The sequence below is a fragment of the Triticum aestivum genome, chromosome 7D, assembly GCF_018294505.1.
Source record: "Triticum aestivum cultivar Chinese Spring chromosome 7D, IWGSC CS RefSeq v2.1, whole genome shotgun sequence".
Taxonomy (NCBI): domain Eukaryota; kingdom Viridiplantae; phylum Streptophyta; class Magnoliopsida; order Poales; family Poaceae; genus Triticum; species Triticum aestivum.
The window spans coordinates 575,507,527-575,528,255 of NC_057814.1; the positions used below are offsets into that span (position 1 = coordinate 575,507,527).

At 46.1% G+C, this 20,729-nt stretch overlaps 1 pseudogene; it reads right to left on the minus strand.

Moving 5' to 3' along the window:
• LOC123171315 (polyubiquitin-like) overlaps nucleotides 1–20,729 on the minus strand; it is a 69,370-nt pseudogene that overhangs the window by 41,467 nt on the left and 7,174 nt on the right.

Consider the following 20,729-nt stretch of genomic DNA (forward strand, 5'->3'; position numbering starts at 1 on the left):
AAGGGGGAAGAGGTGGAGGGGAGGAAGGAAGGGGGGCGCCGCCCCCCTCTCCTTGTCCTATTCGGACTGGGGGGAAGGGGGCGCGGCCCTGCCCTGGCCTCCTCTCCTCTCTTCCACCTAGGCCCACTAAGGCCCATTAAGTTACCGGGGGGGGGGGGGGGGTTCCGGTAACCTCCCGGTACTCCGGAAAAATCCCGATTTCACCCGGAACACTTCCGATGTCCAAACATAGGCTTCCAATATATCAATCTTTATGTCTCGACCATTTCGAGACTCCTCGTCATGTCCATGATCACATCCGGGACTCCGAACAACCTTCAGTACATCAAAACATATAAACTCATAATATAACTGTCATCGTAACGTTAAGCGTGCGGACCCTACGGGTTCGAGAACTATGTAGACATGACCGAGACACCTCTCCGGTCAATAACCAATAGCGGAACCTGGATGCTCATATTGGTTCCCACATATTCTACGAAGATATTTATCGGTCAGACCGCATAACAACATACGTTGTTCCCTTTGTCATCGGTATGTTACTTGCCCGAGATTCGATCGTCGGTATCTCGATACCTAGTTCAATCTCGTTACCGGCAAGTCTCTTTACTCGTTCCGTAATACATCATCCTGCAACTAACTCATTAGCCACTATTCTTGCAAGGCTTAAAGTGATGTGTATTACTGAGTGGGCCCAGAGATACCTCTCCGACAATCGGAGTGACAAATCCTAATCTTGAAATACGCCAACCCAACAAGTACCTTTGGAGACACCTGTAGAGCACCTTTATAATCACCTAGTTATGTTGTGACGTTTGGTAGCACACAAAGTATTCCTCCGGTAAACAGGAGTTGCATAATCTCATAGTCATAGGAACATGCATAAGTGATGAAGAAAGCAATAGCAACATACTAAACGATCGAGTGCTAAGCTAACGGAATGGGTCAAGTCAATCACGTCATTCTCCTAATGAAGTGATCCCGTTAATCAAATGACAACTCATGTCTATGGCTAGGAAACATAACCATCTTTGATTAACGAGCTAGTCAAGTAGAGGCATACTAGTGACACTCTGTTTGTCTATGTATTCACACATGTATTATGTTTCCGGTTAATACAATTCTAGCATGAATAATAAACATTTATCATTATATAAGGAAATAAATAATACTTTATTATTGCCTCTAGGGAATATTTCCTTCAGTCTCCCACTTGCACTAGAGTCAATAATCTAGATTACACAGTAATGATTCTTACACCCATGGAGTCTTGGTGCTGATCATGTTTTGCTCGTGGAAGAGGCTTAGTCAATGGGTCTGCAAGATTCAGATCCGTATGTATCTTGCAAATTTCTATGTCTCCCACCTGGACTAAATCCGGGATGGAATTGAAGAGTCTTTTGATGTGCTTGGTTCTTTTGTGAAATCTGGATTCCTTTGCTAAGGCAATTGCACCAGTATTGTCACAACAGATTTTCATTGGTCCCGATGCACTAGGTATGACACCTAGATCGGATATGAACTCCTTCATCCAGACTCCTTCAGTTGCTGCTTCCGAAGCAGCTATGTACTCTGCTTCACACGTAGATCCCGCCACGACACTTTGCTTAGAACTGCACCAACTGACAGCTCCACCGTTCAATGTAAATACCTATCCGGTTTCCGATTTAGAATCGTCCGGATCAGTGTCAAAGCTTGCATCAACGTAACCATTTACGATGAGCTCTTTGTCACCTCCATAAACGAGAAACATATACTTAGTCCTTTTCAGGTATTTCAGGATGTTCTTGACCGCTGTCCAGTGATCCACTCCTGGATTACTTTGGTACCTCCCTGCTAAACTTATAGCAAGGCACACATCAGGTCTGGTACACAGCATTGCATACATGATAGAGCCTATGGCTGAAGCATAGGGAACATCTTTCATCTTCTCTCTATCTTCTGCAGTGGTCGGGCATTGAGTCTTACTCAATCTCACACCTTGTAGTACAGGCAAGAACCCTTTCTTTGCTTGATCCATTTTGAACTTCTTCAAAACTTTGTCAAGGTATGTGCTTTGTGAAAGTCCAATTAAGCGTCTTGATCTATCTCTATAGATCTTAATGCCTAATATATATGCAGCTTCACCGAGGTCTTTCATTGAAAAACTCTTATTCAAGTATCCCTTTATGCTATCCAGAAATTCTATATCATTTCCAATCAGCAATATGTCATCCACATATAATATCAGAAATGCTACTGAGCTCCCACTCACTTTCTTGTAAATACAGGCTTCTCCAAAAGTCTGTATAAAACCAAATGCTTTGATCACACTATCAGAGCGTTTATTCCAACTCCGAGAGGCTTGCACCAGTCCATACATGGATCGCTGGAGCTTGCACACTTTGTTAGCTCCCTTTGGATCGACAAAACCTTCTAGTTGCATCATATACAACTCTTCTTCCAGAAATCCATTCAGGAATGCAGTTTTTACATCCATTTGCCAAATTTCATAATCATAAAATGCAGCAATTGCTAACATGATTCTGACATACTTAAGCATCACTACGGGTGAGAAGGTCTCATCGTAGTCAATCCCTTGAACTTGTCGAAAACCTTTCGCAACAAGTCAAGCTTTATAGATAGTAACATTACCGTCAACGTCAGTCTTCTTCTTGAAGATCCATTTATTTTCAATGGCTTGCCGATCATCGGGCAAGTCAACCAAAGTCCACACTTTGTTCTCATACATGGATCCCATCTCGGATTTCATGGCCTCAAGCCATTTTGCGGAATCTGGGCTCACCATCGCTTCTTCATAGTTCGTAGGTTCGTCATGGTCTAGTATATTAACCTCCAGAACAGGATTACCGTACCACTCTGGTGTGGATCTTAATCTGGTTGACCTACGAGGTTCAGTAATAACTTGATCTGAAGTTTCATGATCATTATCATTAACTTCCCCACTAATTGGTGTAGGTGTCGCAGAAACTGGTTTCTGTGATGATCTACTTTATAATAAGGGAGCAGGTACAGTTACCTCATCAAGTTCTACTTTCCTCCCACTCACTTCTTTTGAGAGAAACTCCTTCTCTAGAAAGGATCCATTCTTTGCAACGAATGTCTTGCCTTCGGATCTGTGATAGAAGGTGTACCCAACAGTCTCCTTTGGGTATACTACGAAGACACATTTCTCCGATTTGGGTTCGAGCTTATCAGGTTGAAGTTTCTTCACATAAGCATCGCAACCCCAAATTTTAAGAAACGACAACTTTGGTTTCTTGCCAAACCATAGTTCATAAGGCGTCGTCTCAACGGATTTCGATGGTGCCCTATTTAGAGTGAATGCAGCCGTCTCTAAAGCATAACCCCAAAACGATAGCGGTAAATCAGTAAGAGACATCATAGATCGCACCATATCTAGTAAAGTACGATTACGATGTTTGGACACACCATTACGCTGTGGTGTTCCGGGTGGCGTGAGTTGTGAAACTATTCCGCATTGTTTCAAATGTAGGCCAAACTCGTAACTCAAATATTCTCCTCCACGATCTGATCGTAGAAACTTTATTTTCTTGTTACGATGATTTTCAACTTCGCTCTGAAATTCTTTGAACCTTTCAAATGTTTCAGACTTATGTTTCATTAAGTAGATATACCCATATCTGCTCAAATCATCTGTGAAGGTGAGAAAATAACGATATCCGCCACGAGCCTCAATATTCATCGGACCACATACATCTGTATGTATGATTTCCAACAAATCAGTTGCTCTCTCCATAGTTCTGGAGAACGGTGTTTTAGTCATCTTGCCCATGAGACACGGTTCGCAAGTACCAAGTGATTCATAATCAAGTGATTCCAAAAGTCCATCAGTATGGAGTTTCTTCATGCGCTTTACACCGATATGACCTAAACGGCAGTGCCACAAATAAGTTGCACTATCATTATCAACTCTGCATCTTTTGGCTTCGACATTATGAATATGTGTGTCACTACTACCGAGATTCATTAAAAATAGACCACTCTTCAAGGGTGCATGACCACAAAAGATATTATTCATATAAATAGAACAACCATTATTCTCTGATTTAAATGAATAACCATCTCGCATCAAACAAGATCCAGATATAATGTTCATGCTCAACGCTGGCACCAAATAACAATTATTTAGGTCTAATACTAATCCGAAGGTAGATGTAGAGGTAGCGTGCCGACGGCGATCACATCGACTTTGGAACCATTTCCCACGCGCATCGTCACCTCGTCCTTAGCCAGTGTTCGCTTAATCCGTAGTCCCTGTTTCGAGTTCCAAATATTAGCAACAGAACCAGTATCAAATACCCAGGTGTTACTGCGAGCTCTGGTAAGGTACACATCAATAACATGTATATCACATATACCTTTGTTAACCTTGCCATCCTTCTTATCCGCCAAATACTTGGGGCAGTTCCGCTTCCAGTGACCTGTCTGCTTGCAGTAGAATCACTCAGTTTCAGGCTTAGGTCCAGACTTGGGTTTCTTCTCCTGAACTGCAACTTGCTTGCTGTTCTTCTTGAAGTTCCCCTTCTTCTTCCCTTTGCCCTTTTTCTTGAAACTAGTGGTCTTACTGACCATCAACACTTGATGCTCCTTTTTGATTTCTACCTCCGCTGCCTTTAGCATTGCGAAGAGCTCGGGAATTGTCTTATTCATCCCTTGCATGTTATAGTTCATCACGAAGCTCTTGTAGCTTGGTGGCAGTGATTGAAGAATTCTGTCAATGACGCTATCATCCGGAAGATTAACTCCCAGTTGAATCAAGTGATTATTATACCTAGACATTTTGAGTATATGCTCACTGACAGAACTATTCTCTTCCATCTTGCAGCTGTAGAACTTATTGGAGACTTCATATCTCTCAATCCGGGCATTTGCTTGAAATATTAACTTCAACTCCTGGAACATCTCATATGCTCCATGACGTTCAAAACGTAGTTGAAGACCCGGTTCTAAGCCGTAAAGCATGGCACACTGAACTATCGAGTAGTCATCAGCTTTGCTCTGCCAGACGTTCATAACTTCTGGTGTTGCTCTTGCAGGAGGCCTGGCACCCAGCGGTGCTTCCACGACGTAATTCTTCTGTGCAGCAATGAGGATAATCCTCAAGTTACGGACCCAGTCCGTGTAATTGCTACCATCATCTTTCAACTTTGCTTTCTCAAGGAATGCATTAAAATTCAACGGAACAACAGCACGGGCCATCTATCTACAATTGACATAGACAAGCAAGATACTATCAGGTACTAAGTTCATGATAAATTTAAGTTCTATTAATCATATTACTTAAGAACTCCCACTTAGATAGACATCTCTCTAATCATCTAAGTGATTACGTGATCCAAATCAACTAAACCATAACCGATCATCATGTGAAATGGAGTAGTTTTCAATGGTGAACATCACTATGTTGATCATATCTACTATATGATTCACGCTCGACCTTTCGGTCTCCGTGTTCCGAGGCCATATCTGCATATGCTAGGCTCGTCAAGTTTAACCTGAGTATTCTGCGTGTGCAAAACTGGCTTACACCCGTTTTAGATGGACGTAGAGCTTATCACACCCGATCATCACGTGGTGTCTGGGCAACACGAACTTTGGCAACGGTGCATACTCAGGGAGAACACTTTTATCTTGAAATTTTTTAGTCAGAGATCATCTTATAATGCTACCATCAATCAAAGCAAGATAAGATGCATAAAAGATAAACATCACATGCAATCAATATAGTGATATGATATGGCCATCATCATCTTGTGCTTGTGATCTCCATCTCCGAAGCACCGTCATGATCACCATCGTCACCGGCTCGACACCTTGATCTCCATCGTAGCATCGTTGTCGTCTCGCCAACTATTGCTTTTATGACTATCGCTACCGCTTAGTGATAAAGTAAAACAATTACATGGCGATTGCATTGCATACAATAAAGCGACAACCATATGGCTCCTGCCAGTTGCCGATAACTCGGTTACAAAACATGATCATCTCATACAATAAATATAGCATCATGTCTTGACCATATCACATCACAACATGCCCTGCAAAAACAAGTTAGACGTCCTCTACTTTGTTGTTGCAAGTTTTACGTGGCTGCTACGGGCTTAGCAAGAACCGTTCTTACCTACGCATCATAACCACAACGATAGTTTGTCAAGTTGGTGCTGTTTTAACCTTCGCAATGACCGGGCGTAGCCACACTCGGTTCAACTAAAGTGAGAGAGACAGACACCCGCCAGTCACCTTTAAGCAACGAGTGCTCGCAACGGTGAAACCAGTCTCGCGTAAGCGTACGCGTAATGTCGGTCCGGGCCGCTTCATCTCACAATACCGCCGACCAAAGTATGACATGCTGGTAAGCAGTATGACTTATATCGCCCACAACTCACTTGTGTTCTACTCGTGCATAACATCAACGCATAAAACCAGGCTCGGATGCCACTGTTGGGGAACGTAGTAATTTCAAAAAATTTCCTATGAACACGGAAGATCATGGTGATGCATAGCAACAAGAGGGGTGAGTGTTGTCTACGTACCCTCGTAGACCGATAGTGGAAGCGTTAACACAACGCGGTTGATGTAGTCGTACGTCTTCACGATCCGACCGATCAAGTACCGAACGTACGGCACCTCCGAGTTCAGCACACGTTCAGCTCGATGACGTCCCTCGAACTCCGATCCAGCCGAGTGTTGAGGGAGAGTTTCGTCAGCATGACGGCATGGTGACGATGATGATGTTCTACCGACGCAGGGCTTCGCCTAAGCTCCGCTACGATATTATCGAGGTGTAATATGGTGGAGGGGGGCACCGCACACGGCTAAAAGATCGTTGATCAATTGTGTGTCTAGAGGTGCCCCCCTGCCCCCGTATATAAAGGTGCAAGGGGGAGGCCGCCGGCCTAGGAGGTAGAGGCGCGCCAGGAGGAGTCCTACTCCTACCGGGAGTAGGACTCCCCCCTTTCCATGTTGGACTAGGAGTGGAAGGGGGAAGAGGTGGAGGGGAGGAAGGAAGGGGGGGCGCCGCCCCCCTCTCCTTGTCCTATTCGGACTGGGGAGGAAGGGGGCGCGCCCCTGCCCTGGCCTCCTCTCCTCTCTTCCACCTAGGCCCACTAAGGCCCATTAAGTTACCGGGGGGGGGGGGGGGGTTCCGGTAACCTCCCGGTACTCCGGAAAAATCCCGATTTCACCCGGAACACTTCCGATGTCCAAACATAGGCTTCCAATATATCAATCTTTATGTCTCGACCATTTCGAGACTCCTCGTCATGTCCGTGATCACATCCCGGACTCCGAACAACCTTCGGTACATCAAAACATATAAACTCATAATATAACTGTCATCGTAACGTTAAGCGTGCGGACCCTACGGGTTCGAGAACTATGTAGACATGACCGAGACACCTCTCCGGTCAATAACCAATAGCGGAACCTGGATACTCATATTGGTTCCCACATATTCTACGAAGATCTTTATCGGTCAGACCGCATAACAACATACGTTGTTCCCTTTGTCATCGGTATGTTACTTGCCCGAGATTCGATCGTCGGTATCTCGATACCTAGTTCAATCTTGTTATCGGCAAGTCTCTTTACTTGTTCCGTAATACATCATCCCGCATCTAACTCATTAGCCACTATGCTTGCAAGGCTTAAAGTGATGTGTATTACTGAGTGGGCCCAGAGATACCTCTCCGACAATCGGAGTGACAAATCCTCATCTTGAAATACGCCAACCCAACAAGTACCTTTGGAGACACCTGTAGAGCACCTTTATAATCACCCAGTTACGTTGTGGCGTTTGGTAGCACACAAAGTGTTCCTCCGGTAAACGGGAGTTGCATAATCTCATAGTCATAGGAACATGTATAAGTCATGAAGAAAGCAATAGCAACATACTAAACGATCGAGTGCTAAGCTAACGGAATGGGTCAAGTCAATCACGTCATTCTCCTAATGATGTGATCCCGTTAATCAAATGACAACTCATGTCTATGGCTAGGAAACATAACCATCTTTGATTAACGAGCTAGTCAAGTAGAGGCATACTAGTGACACTCTGTTTGTCTATGTATTCACACATGTATTATGTTTCCGGTTAATACAATTCTAGCATGAATAATAAACATTTATCATGATATAAGGAAATAAATAATACTTTATTATTGCCTCTAGGGCATATTTCCTTCACCCTGGCCCTATTTATAAAGCTGAAAGGATAAGTGGCATGCGCAGGAATCGAGGAGGCTAAAAAATGGATATGTGACAGCGCAGACGCCTCAATTTTCGGAGGCTCATTAAAAGAGAAGGTATATTAAGATTTGGGCCTTGCGTAATATTAATGACAGGTGATGTCATGGCGGGTTACCACAATCCTAAGGGATGACGACATGGCGGGTTACAAGATCTCGCAAGAGCAAATGAGGAAGGATTTTTTCTTAAGTGTTGAAGATTGATAGGAACAAGTTCACATCAACCTGGGGCCTAATGTTGGGGATATAACTATTGGGTATGACCCGCCCAGAAGGGGCCGGGTCATATTACTGGCGGTTCGTAATGACAAGGCCCATGAAGATGTTGAAGATGGCGGTTCACGAAGCAGGCCTATTGAAGGCCCAAGACCCAAAGGTGACTTGAGACCCACGAGTGTAAACCGCCATATGTTAACTTGTAAACCCACGGGTGTAAGCCGGACACGTTGTGTATGAGCCGGCCGGGACTTTGTAGGCCGCCTGGGCATCAGCCTATGTATATAAAGGGGTGACCCGGCGGCGGTTTAGGGTAAGAAAACAAGAGATTGAGAACTAGGTCAAGCGTATTCGCTCCCTGGTAATCGAAACCTAAGCAATACCACCTCAAACTGGATTAGGCCTTTACCTTCACCACAAGGGGCCGAACCAGTATAAACTCTGTGTGTCCTTTGTCCCGTTTAACCCCTTTAAGCTAACCTAGTTGCGATGGCTCCACGACTAAGTCCTTCTGCTAGGACATCTGCCGTGACAATTCCATGACAAGGATGATGGTCTTGCAAGTAAGGTTCTTGACGAAGATATGCATGCCACCATAGAGGCGGATGACCAGGTGGAGGAATGACTCCTTCTGGGTGTTGTAATCGTCTAGGGTACGGCCATCTTCCAACTACTTTTGTCGGCATAGATGAGATGTTGCTGAAGGAAATATGCCCTAGAGGCAATAATAAAGTTGTTATTTATATTTCCTTATATCATGATAAATGTTTATTATTCATGCTAGAATGGTATTAATTGGAAACTTAGTACATGTGTGAATACATAGACAAACAGAGTGTCCCTAGTATGCCTCTACTTGACTAGCTCGTTAATCAAAGATGGTTAAGTTTCCTAGCCATGGACATGTGTTGTCATTTGATGAACGGGATCACATCATTAGAGAATGATGTGATGGACAAGACCCATCCGTTAGCTTAACACTATGATCGTTTAGTTTATTGCTATTGCTTTCTTCATGACTTATACATGTTCCTATGACTATGGGATTATGCAACTCCCGAATACCGGAGGAACACCTAGTGTGCTATCAAATGTCACAACGTAACTGGGTGATTATAAAGATGCTCTACAGGTGTCTCCGATGGTGTTTGTTGAGTTGGCATAGATCGAGATTAGGATTTGTCACTCAGTGTATCGGAGAGGTATCTCTGGCCCCTCTCGGTAATGCACATCACTATAAGCCTTGCAAGAAATGTGACTAATGAGTTAGTTGCGGGATGATGCATTACAGAACGAGTAAAGAGACCTTCCGGTAACGTGATTGAACTAGGTATGATGATACCGAAGATCGAATCTAACATACCGATGACAAAGGGAACAACATATGTTGTTATGCGGTTTGACCGATAAAGATCTTCGTCGAATATGTAGGAGCCAATATGAGCATCCATGTTCCGCTATTGGTTATTGACCGGAGATGTGTCTCGGTCATCTCTACATAGTTCTCAAACCCGTAGGGTCCGCACGCTTAACGTTCGATGACGATTTATATTATGAGTTATGTGATTTAAGGACCGAAGATTGTTCGGAGTCCCGGATGAGATCACGGACATGACGAGGAGTCTCGAAATGGTCGAGACATAAAGATTGATATATTGGACGATGTTATTCGGACACCGGATGAGTTCCAAGAGGTACCAGATAATTATCGGAGTGCCGGAGGGTTATCGGAACCCCCCGGGGGAACTAATGGTCCTTGATGGGCCTTATTGGGGAGAGAGGAAGGGCCACAAGGGGCTGGCCGCCCCCCTTTGGGTCCGAATTGGACTAGGGGAAGGGGGCGGCGCCCCCTTTCCTTCCCTTCCCCCTCTCCCTTCCTTCTTCCCCCTTTCCTCCTGGTGGAATCCTACTAGGACTTGGAGTCCTAGTAGGACTCCCTCCTCCTGGTGCGCCCTACTGGGCCGGCCGGCCTCCCTCTCCCCTCCTTTATATACGGGGACAGGGGGCACCCTAGAACACACAAGTTTCTCTTAGCCGAGTGCGGTGCCCCCCTCCACAGTTACACACCTCGATCATATCGTCGTAGTGCTTGAGCGAAGCCCTGCGCCGGTAACTTCGTCATCACCGTCGACATGCCATCATGCTGACGGAACTCTCCCTCGGCCTCAACTGGATCAAGAGCTCGAGGGACGTCACTGAGCTGAACGTGTGCTGAACGCGGAGGTGCCGTACGTTCGTACTTGGATCGGTTGGATCGCGAAGACGTTCGACTACGTCAACCGCGTTACTCAAAGCTTCCGCTTTCGGTCTACGAGGGTACGTGGACACACTCTCCCCACTCGATGCTATGCTTCTCCTAGATAGATCTTGCGTGATTGTAGGATTTTTTTTGAAATACTACGTTCCCCTACAGTGGAATCCGAGCGAGGTCTATGCGTATGTTATATGCATGAGTAGAAGACAAAGAGTTGTGGGCGATAATAGTCATATTGCTTACCAGCAATGTCTTACTTTGATTCGGCGGCATTGTTGGATGAAGCGGCCCATACCGACATTACATGACCGTGTTCATGAGACTGGTTCTACCGACGTGCTTCGCACACAGGTGGCTAGTGGGTGTCTGTTTCTCCAACTTTAGTTGAATCGAGTTTGACTACTCCCGGTCCTTGTTGAAGGTTAAAACAACACACTTGACGAAAAATCGTTATGGTTTTGATGCGTAGGTAAGAACGGTTCTTGCTAGAAGCCCGTAGCAGCCACGTAAAACTTGCAACAACAAAGTAGAGGACGTCTAACTTGTTTTTGTGGGGCTTGACGTGATGTGATATGGTCAAGACATGATGATATATAAATTGTTGTATGAGATGATCATGTTTTGTAAAAGTTATCGGCAACTGGCAGGAGCCTTATGGTTGTCGCTTTATTGTATGAAATGCAATCACCATGTAATTGCTTTACTTTATCACTAAGCGGTAGTGATAGTCGTAGAAGCAATAGTTGGCGAGACGACAACGATGCTACGATGAAGATCAAGGTGTCAAGCCGGTGACGATGGTGATCATGACGGTGCTTTGGAGATGGAGATCAAAGGCACAAGATGATGATGGCCATATCATATCACTTATTTTGATTGCATGTGATGTTTATCCTTTATGCATCTTATTTTGCTTAGTACGACGGTAGCATTATAAGATGATCTCTCACTAAATTTCAAGGTACAAGTGTTCTCCCTGAGTATGCATTGTTGCTACAGTTCATCGTGCCGAGACACCACGTGATGATCGGGTGTGATAAGCTCTACGTTCACATACAACGGGTGCAAGCCAGTTTTGCACACGCAGAATACTCGGGTTAAACTTGACGAGCCTAGCATATGCAGATATGGCCTCGGACACTGAGACCGAAAGGTCGAGCATGAATCATATAGTAGATATGATCAACATAGTGATATTCACCATTGAAAGCTACTCCATCTCACGTGATGATCGGACATGGTTTAGTTGATATGGATCACGTGATCATTCAGATGACTAGAGGGATGTCTATCTAAGTGGGAGTTCTTAAGTAATATGATTAAATTGAACTTTAATTTATCATGAACTTAGTACCAGATAGTATTTTGCATGTCTATGTTGTTGTAGATCAATGGCCCGTGCTACTGTTCCTTTGAATTTTAATGCATTCCTAGAGAAAGCTAAGTTGAATGATGATGGTAGCAACTACACGGACTGGGTCCGTAACTTGAGAATTATCCTCATTGCTGCACAGAAGAATTACATCCTGGAAGCACCGCCAGGTGCAAGACCCGCTGCAGGAGCAACACCGGTCGTTATGAACGTCTGGCAGAGCAAAGCTGATGACTACTCGATAGTTCAGTGTGCCATGCTTTACGGCTTAGAATCGGGACTTCAAAAACATTTTGAACGTCATGGAGCATATGAGATGTTCCAGGAGTTGAAGTTAATATTTCAAGCAAATGCCCGGATTGAGAGATATGAAGTCTCCAATAAGTTCTAGAGCTGCAAGATGGAGGAGAATAGTTCTGTCAGTGAACATATACTCAGAATGTCTGGGTACCACAACCACTTGACTCAACTGGGAGTTAATCTTCCTGATGATAGTGTCATTGATAGAGTTCTTCAGTCACTGCCACCAAGCTACAAAAGCTTCGTGATGAACTATAATATGCAAGGGATGGATAAGATAATTCCCGAGCTCTTCACGATGCTAAAGGCTGCGGAGGTAGAAATTAAAAAGGAGCATCAAGTGTTGATGGTTAACAAGACCACTAGTTTCAAGAACAAGGGCAAAGGGAAGAAGGGGAACTTCAAGAAGAACGGCAAGCAAGTTGCTGCTCAAGTGAAGAAACCCAAGTCTGGACCTAAGCCTGAGACTGAGTGCTTCTACTGCAAATGGACTGGTCACTGGAAACGGAACTGCCCCAAGTATTTGGCGGATAAGAAGGATGGCAAAGTGAAAGGTATATTTGATATACATGTTAATGATGTGTACCTGGGTATTTGATACTGGTTCTGTTGCTCACATTTGCAACTCGAAATAGGGGCTACTGATTAAACGAAGATTGGCTAAGGACGAGGTGACGATGCACGTGGGAAATGGTTCCAAAGTCGATGTGATCGCCGTCGGGACGCTACCTCTACATCTACTGTCGGGATTAGTTTTAGACCTGAATAATTGTTATTTGGTGCCAGCGTTAAGCATGAACATTATATCTGGATCTTGTTTGATGCGAGATGGTTATTCATTTAAATCAGAGAATAATGGTTGTTCTATTTATATGAGTAATATCTTTTATGGTCATGCACCCTGGACGAGTGGTCTATTTTTGTTGAATCTCGATAGTAGTGACACACATATTCATAGTATTGAAGACAAAAGATATAAGTTTAATAATGATAGTGCAACTTATTTCTGGAACTGCCGCTTAGGTCATATTGGTGTAAAGCGCATGAAGAAACTCTATGCTAATGGGCTTCTGGAATCACTTGATTATGAATCACTTGATGCTTGCGAACCATGCCTCATGGGCAAGATAACTATGACTCCGTTCTCTGGAACAATGGAGCAAGCAACAGACTTGTTGGAAATAATACATACTGATGTATGCAGTCCGATGAGTGTTGAGGCTCGCGGCGGGTATCGTTATTTTCTGACCTTCACAGATGATTTGAGCAGATATGGGTATATGTACTTGATGAAACATAAGTCTGAAACATTTGAAAAGTTCAAAGAATTTCAGAGTGAAGTGGAAAATCATCGTAACAAGAAAATAAAGTTTCTACGATCTGATTGTGGAGGTGAATATTTGAGTTACGAGTTTGGTCTTTATTTGAAACAATGCGGAATAGTTTTGCAATTCACGCCACCTGGAACACCACAGCGTAATGGTGTGTGTCAGTGTCAAAACCAGCAGATCTCGGGTAGGGGGTCCCGAACTGTACGTCTGAGGATCGAAGGTAACAGGAGACAGGGACACGATGTTTACCCAGGTTCGGGCCCTCTTAATGGAGGTAATACCCTACTTCCCGCTTGATTGACTTTGATGAGTATAGGGGTTACAAGAGTTGATCTACCTCGAGATCGTAATGGCTAAACCCTAGATATCTAGCCTGTGTGATTATGATTCCCCATACGGACTAAACCCTCTGGTTTATATAGACATCGGAGGGGTTTAGGGTTGTACAGAGTGGGTTTACAGAGAAAGGAATCTTCATATCCGAACGCCAAGCTTGTCATCCACGCAAAGGAGAGTCCCATCTGGACACGGGGGAAAGCCTTCTATCTCGTATCTTCACGGCCCACCAGTCCGGCCCACGTCACATAGCCCGGACGCCCGGGAACCCCCTAATCCAGGACTCGCTCAGTAGCCCCTGAACCATGCTTCAATGACGATGTGTCCGGCGCGCAGATTGTCTTTAGCAGTGCAAGGCGGGTTCCTCCTCCGAACACTTCAAGGTATTTGATCAACAAGAACTATATCCGGCTGTGTTTAACAGTTACAACCCACTACCGCAAGGGCATAATACTTAATCAAAGAACATGGTATGTCTTTACTGACAGTTTTACTGGTGAGACGTTACGTCTGGCCTCTTCATTATTTTGAACCGTTTCGATCTCCCGTTTCGCGTTTCGAGACGCAGCCTCCGGTGACACGTCTTGTCAAAGCAGAGACCGTGTCCCCTTATTACGAGATTCTCATCAATACGGGCTTGGGTAATCCAACCATGCCGTCCGCATGACCCGTTGGGAATAGGCGAGTTTAAGGCTCGTGGGGGGGACGCTTGATATTCACTGCCTTTATAAGGAGATAAGGATCCACCTTTTCACCCCACGCCTTCTTCTTCCTCAGCCCATCCGCCCTCGAGCTCCAGCACCCAAGCTTCAATCCTTTCCGTCCCCAGAAAACACTCCAGCCATGTCTGGATCTGGAGCGCACGACAAAGTGGATGGCCTCCTCCTCACAGAGGGGAACATCAAGGAGCTCCGGGAACCGGGGTACCTAGCCAAGGAAATCGCCCACCGGCTTCCTGCCAAAAAGTAGATCGTCCCCACTCCGGAGCCCAATGAGAGGGTAGTATTCACCCCCACTTCCTTCGCAGACTAGGGTTTCCCCTCCATCCTTTCGTCCGCGGTCTCATGTTTTACTATGGGCTAGATTTCCATGATCTAGCCCCGAATTCCTTCCTCAACATTTCGGCGTTCATCGTCGTGTGTGAGGCGTTCCTCCGCATTCCCCCCCACTTCGGCCTATGGCTCAAGGTCTTGAATGTGAAGCCGAAAGTGGTTGATGGTCAACATGCGGAGTACGGCAGCGCCATGGTGAGCCAGCTTCCCAACGTCACTTGGCCCAAGGGTACCTTCGTGGAGTCCGTGAAGGGATGGCAATAGGAGTGGTTCTATGTCACGGAACCCCGTGACTCCACGTGGGCTGCTTCTCCTGAGTTCATGTCCGGGCCTCCGATGCGGCTTACATCATGGCTCAACAAGGTCCTGGACTGGGCGTCGTCTGATGAGGTGATGACGCTGCAGAAGTGCGTCAAGAGTATGGTAGACAAGAACACCAGTCTTGCCAGCGTGATCCAGGTGATGCTTTTTCGCCGGATTCTCCCCTGTCAACGCCAGACTCGGTATATGTGGGAGTTCGATCCGGCCAGTCCCCGGACCCTGCAGTGGTTCTTCGGCACAACACACGAAGACATATGGAAGCTGCTTTTCAAGGCCCAGAAGTCGTGGCCGAAAACGACCGAAGACCTCGGCCTCTACTGCACTCATTTGGCCACTCATGTAAGTTTTCTGATAACCTTAATTTGTGGATCCAAGGAGTATACTACGCTTCCCATTCTTCCTACAGGGCTAGACGAAGAAGGCGGAGCGGATTCACTGTCCGGCTCCGCTACCTGAAGACCCAGCCATCCCTATGCTAATGAGGATGCTGGTTCCGGCGCCGTATCAGGCGCCGGAAAAGAAGGCCAAGAAGAAGGGCAAGGAGGCCAAAGGTGGCCTCCGCCCTAAAGACGCTTCAAACGTAGTGTCCGAAGGTGCCGAAACTCTCTCCTGTCATGACGAAGATGAAGAGGAGGAGGAAGAGAGCACTTCTCCCCTTAAGGGGGAAAGAAGAAAAGGGCAGCCTCCGTGGATCTTGAGGCGGAGGCGTCCAAGAAAGGAAGACTCTCCCTTTCGGACGACTCTGACTCGGATGCCGACGCCATCCCCGAGTGGCGCCCTAGGCCAAAGCCCCGGGCCGAATCGTAAGTATCCAAAGACACCTATCCAGTTTTTTGTCTTGTGGTTCTAAGGTATTAAATTACATGCTATAGTCCAGCTCGCGATCTCCCCCAGCGATCATCGTCTTCTGGGAATTCGCTGGGTCCGAACATGATGGAGAGCGAGTCACCTCCGCCGGACTCCCCTCCCACTGCTACAGACAACACCGAAGTGTTGTCCCGAAGGACCCTTCCGGGTCAGGGAGAGGTGCAAGAAGCCGTCAAGGCGGTGCTAGAGGGTGATACCTCTGCTGCCGAAAACATGGGTGAACCGACCCCCATGGAGACTGGCGACGGGGGCCATGCCCAGTTCGGCCCCCAACCGAATATCATTCTGGAGACCGACATGGCTCCGGAATCAGGTGAGCAGCCTCCTTCGAAAGAAGCGGGTGCGTCAACTCCACCGGTGACCTCTGTCAATCCAGAGGCGCCAGACACTCTGGTGGAAGCGCTTCGGAGCGCCTCCATTGTTGAGGAACATCGTACCCTTATGGGTACGGTGGTTGAAAAGGTTCGGTCCGCTAAAAGCGGATTGAACAAGGCCTATAATAGCCTTCTAACAGGCTTTGAGGTATGTGATGTAATACTTGTTAGCTGTATAAAAGGAATGCCTGTGTATAGATAGTAGCCCCTAAGGCTCTGTTCGGTGTTCGCAAAGAAAGGTCGAACAGAGGGTCGAATAGTTCTCGCAGGAGATTAACATACATGTCTATTTGAACAAACAGGCTTCGATGTTGGCGGCAACCTCCCAAGCTGCTGAGGTGTCCGAACTAAAGTGGAAATTAGAGGAAAAGCAATGTATGTGATACCGAAACATATTTGAAATGATATGAGCTCTGATTTGTTATCTGAATGAGTTTTATGATTATGCTCATAGCTAACGCGTCTGAGGTCGAGACCCTCAAGAATGCGCTGGTCGAAGCCAAGTAGGAGGCGGAGGAGGAACGAGCCGCCTGCCTAAAACATGAAGCAAGGGTGGAGGAAGTCCAGCAAGAGCTCAAGGATGCCATAAGCAAATGTGAGTCCTTGGAGCGCAAGATTTCGGATCATGATTCCGAACTTGCTAAGTCCCTCCAAAGCGCAAATGAAGCCCGGGTTGAAGCCCAAGGCGCCTGCCGAGAGATCCAAGAGGCAAAGCAGATTGCGGCGGGTAAGGCCTTTAACATGCAGAGAAAATTTGTAAGGAGAAGGTACATCTTACTGACCCGCGTTTGGAGTTCTCCAGGAGCGTTTGTGGATCTACCCCGGAGTATTGCTGATGCTGCGGAGTTCTTCCGAGCCGAAGAGGGGATCTCAACGAAGAAGCTATTCTGGTCGTAGTACCTTGCGCCAGAGCATCCAGTGCCCTTCAGTGATCAGCTGAAGCAGCTGACCGAACTACATAGGGTGGCCGAATTGGCCATGAAGGATGTTATAGTCCGTCTTTGGCCAGCCGAACCCATACCCAGCAGTTATTTCGGGCTCGTGAAGCGGCTAGTCAGTGCCTACCCCTGGCTTGATGCCATAAAGCGGTCGGTCTGTATCGAAGGTGCCCAGATGGCCTTCGCCCGTTTCAAGGTGCAATGGGCGAAGATGAATGCCGTCAAGCTTGCAACCGAGGGGCCGCTCGCAGGCAAGGAGCACCGCACGCCGGAGCGGTATTTTGATGACGTCCTGGAAGGATCCCGCATTGTAGAGGGCCAGTGCTCGAAGAACATTATTTTTGAATGAATGTATCCATGCTGCCCGAACTTTGTATTATGAAACAAGGCTTATGTATAATTTTTTGCTTGTTTTATCTCAAATTATTTTCCTCCTGCGCGGCCGTTTACGGTATCTGAGATTTGGCCAGCCATCGGCTTCAACCCCCACGTAGGTAGTACGGGGGTGTTCGGAATAGCACCTGGACACACTTGACCCAACGGCTTGGTCCTTGAAGGAGGTGTTAGTGCGGCGAACCAGGCAATCAGACTATGTGGCTTTATCGCTCTCACTTAGCCATAGGTGTTTGATTATTCGATTGTCCGAACTTGGGTGTTGTAGATGCCTGACCGGGTGAAGACCGGTCCTTCACGTAATACGGAAAAAATGCAAGAGATTTTTAATTAGTCACTGAATAGCTGACCAGCTCTCGCCGCAGCATGATAGTCAGTTTTCGGCTTTCTCTACTGAGGTGTTTATCCGGATGAACCGGAAACACAATCGCAGTAGTTCTCCCTTTACTACTTTAGCCGAACGAGCGGAACGTAAGGCAGTAACCACAGGAGCCGGGCAACCCAACTATTGACCAAAGACATGATTTGGAGCCGATGCATATAATGCTATATTCGTGACGCCAAATTGTACTATAAAAGTGTTCGGACTTTTTTTTGTTTTTAAGAAATGTATGTGGCCGAATGGAGCCCCTGGCGATTTAAGTCGTATCGAGGTCTACATGGAAATGGGACGAAAACAGAGGGAATACAGATTAGGAAATAAGCCAGTACCGAATATGTTGGGCGAAAAAACTGTTTCCATTATAGTCTGATTGATACGTCAAAACATATTTTTACAAGTAATGCGATAAGCATCGAGGCTATTTTACATGCCGAGCACAAGGGAAAGCTGTGTACGGGTCCTAAAAAAAGGAACATGTGATCTTTAAAGATCCTTTAGATACTCTGCCACACGTCTACGCTGCTTTTCTCTGTGGTGTATTATCCTTCGAAAGGATCAACGATCGGGTTTTCATGAGGGGCCTAGAAAAGGGCCCTTGGTACTGTCGAAAGGTGATGTGGGTTGTAAGGAACCTGGAAAAATAAAAATAAGAGAAAAACGAAATATGAGGGTCCAGATAGGGTCGAGCCGTATTGTGGATTTTATCTTTGCTATGCCTCCATCTTTGCCCATGGTATCTTTAGTGCGTAGTTATGTACGCGTGGTACATATGCCGAAATTCGGTTGGGGCTGAGACGGAGGCCGAATTGTAAATCGAGCTGCTGGAGAGCAGGACTGTCATACTGCAGTGTAGTCCGGACTCGTTTGACAGCGTTCGGGGGTTTGGCCGCCGATGTAATATTTGGCTTGATAAGGCCGCCCTGTACTTCCGCTGCAAGTGCCGCGGTGTGCACCTCAGTACGGAGGAAGCGTTCCATGTTTCCATTGACCGTTATAACACCTCATGGTCAGGGCATCTTGAGTTTGAGATAGGCAGTGTGGGACTGCGTTGAAGCGAGCGAACGCGGTCCGTCCGAGCAGTGTGTGGTAGTGACACATCTCCAACGTATCTACTTTTCCACACACTTTTGCCCTTGTTTTGGACTCTAACTTGCATGATTTGAATGGAACTGACCCGGACTGACGCTGTTTTTAGCAGAATTGCCATGGTGTTATTTTTGTGCAGAAATAAAAGTTCTCGGTATGACCTGAAACTTCTCGGAGAATATTTTTGGAATAAACAAAAAATACTGGCGAAAGAATCAGCACCAGGGGGCCCACACCCTGTCCACAAGGGTGGAGGGTGCGCCCACCCCCTGGGGCGCGGCCCCTGCCTCGTGGGCCCCCTGAGGCTCCACCAACCTCAACTCCAACTCTATATATTCATGTTCAGGGAGAAAAAAAAGAGAGAAGGATTCATCGCGTTTTACGATACGGAGCCGCCGCCAAGCCCTATTCTCTCTCGGGAGGGCTGATCTGGAGTCCGTTCGGGGCTCTGGAGAGGGGAATCCGTCGCCGTCGTCATCATCAACCTTCCTCCATCACCAATTTCATGATGCTCACCGGCATGCGTGAGTAATTCCATCATAGGCTTGCTGGACGGTGATGGGTTGGATGAGCTTTACCATGTAATCGAGTTAGTTTTGTTAGGGTTTGATCCCTAGTATCCATTATGTTCTAAGATTGATGTTGCTATGACTTTGCTATGCTTAATGCTTGTCACCAGGGCCTGAGTGCCATGATTTCAGATCTGAACCTATTATGTTTTCATGAATGTATGTGAGTTCTTGATCCTATCTTGCAAGTCAATAGTCACCTATTATGTGTTATGATCCGGTAACCCCGAAGTGACAATAATCGGGACCACTCCCGGTGATGACCGTAGTTTGAGGAGTTCATGTATTCACTAAGTGTTAATGCTTTGGTCCAGTACTCTATTAAAAGGAGGCCTTAATATCCCTTAGTTTCCGATAGGACCCCGCTGCCACGGGAGGGTAGGACAAAAGATGTCATGCAAGTTCTTTTCCATAAGCACGTATGACTATATTCGGAATACATGCCTACGTTACATTGATGAACTGGAGCTAGTTCTGTGTCACCCCATGTTATAACTGTTGCATGAGGAATCGCATCCGACATAATTATTCATCATTGATCCAATGCCTACGAGCTTTTCACATATTGATCTTTGCTTAGTTACTTTTCCATTGCCACTGTTACAATTACTACAGAACTGCTACTGTTACTTTTGCCACCGTTACCGTTACTTCCATACTAGTTTGCT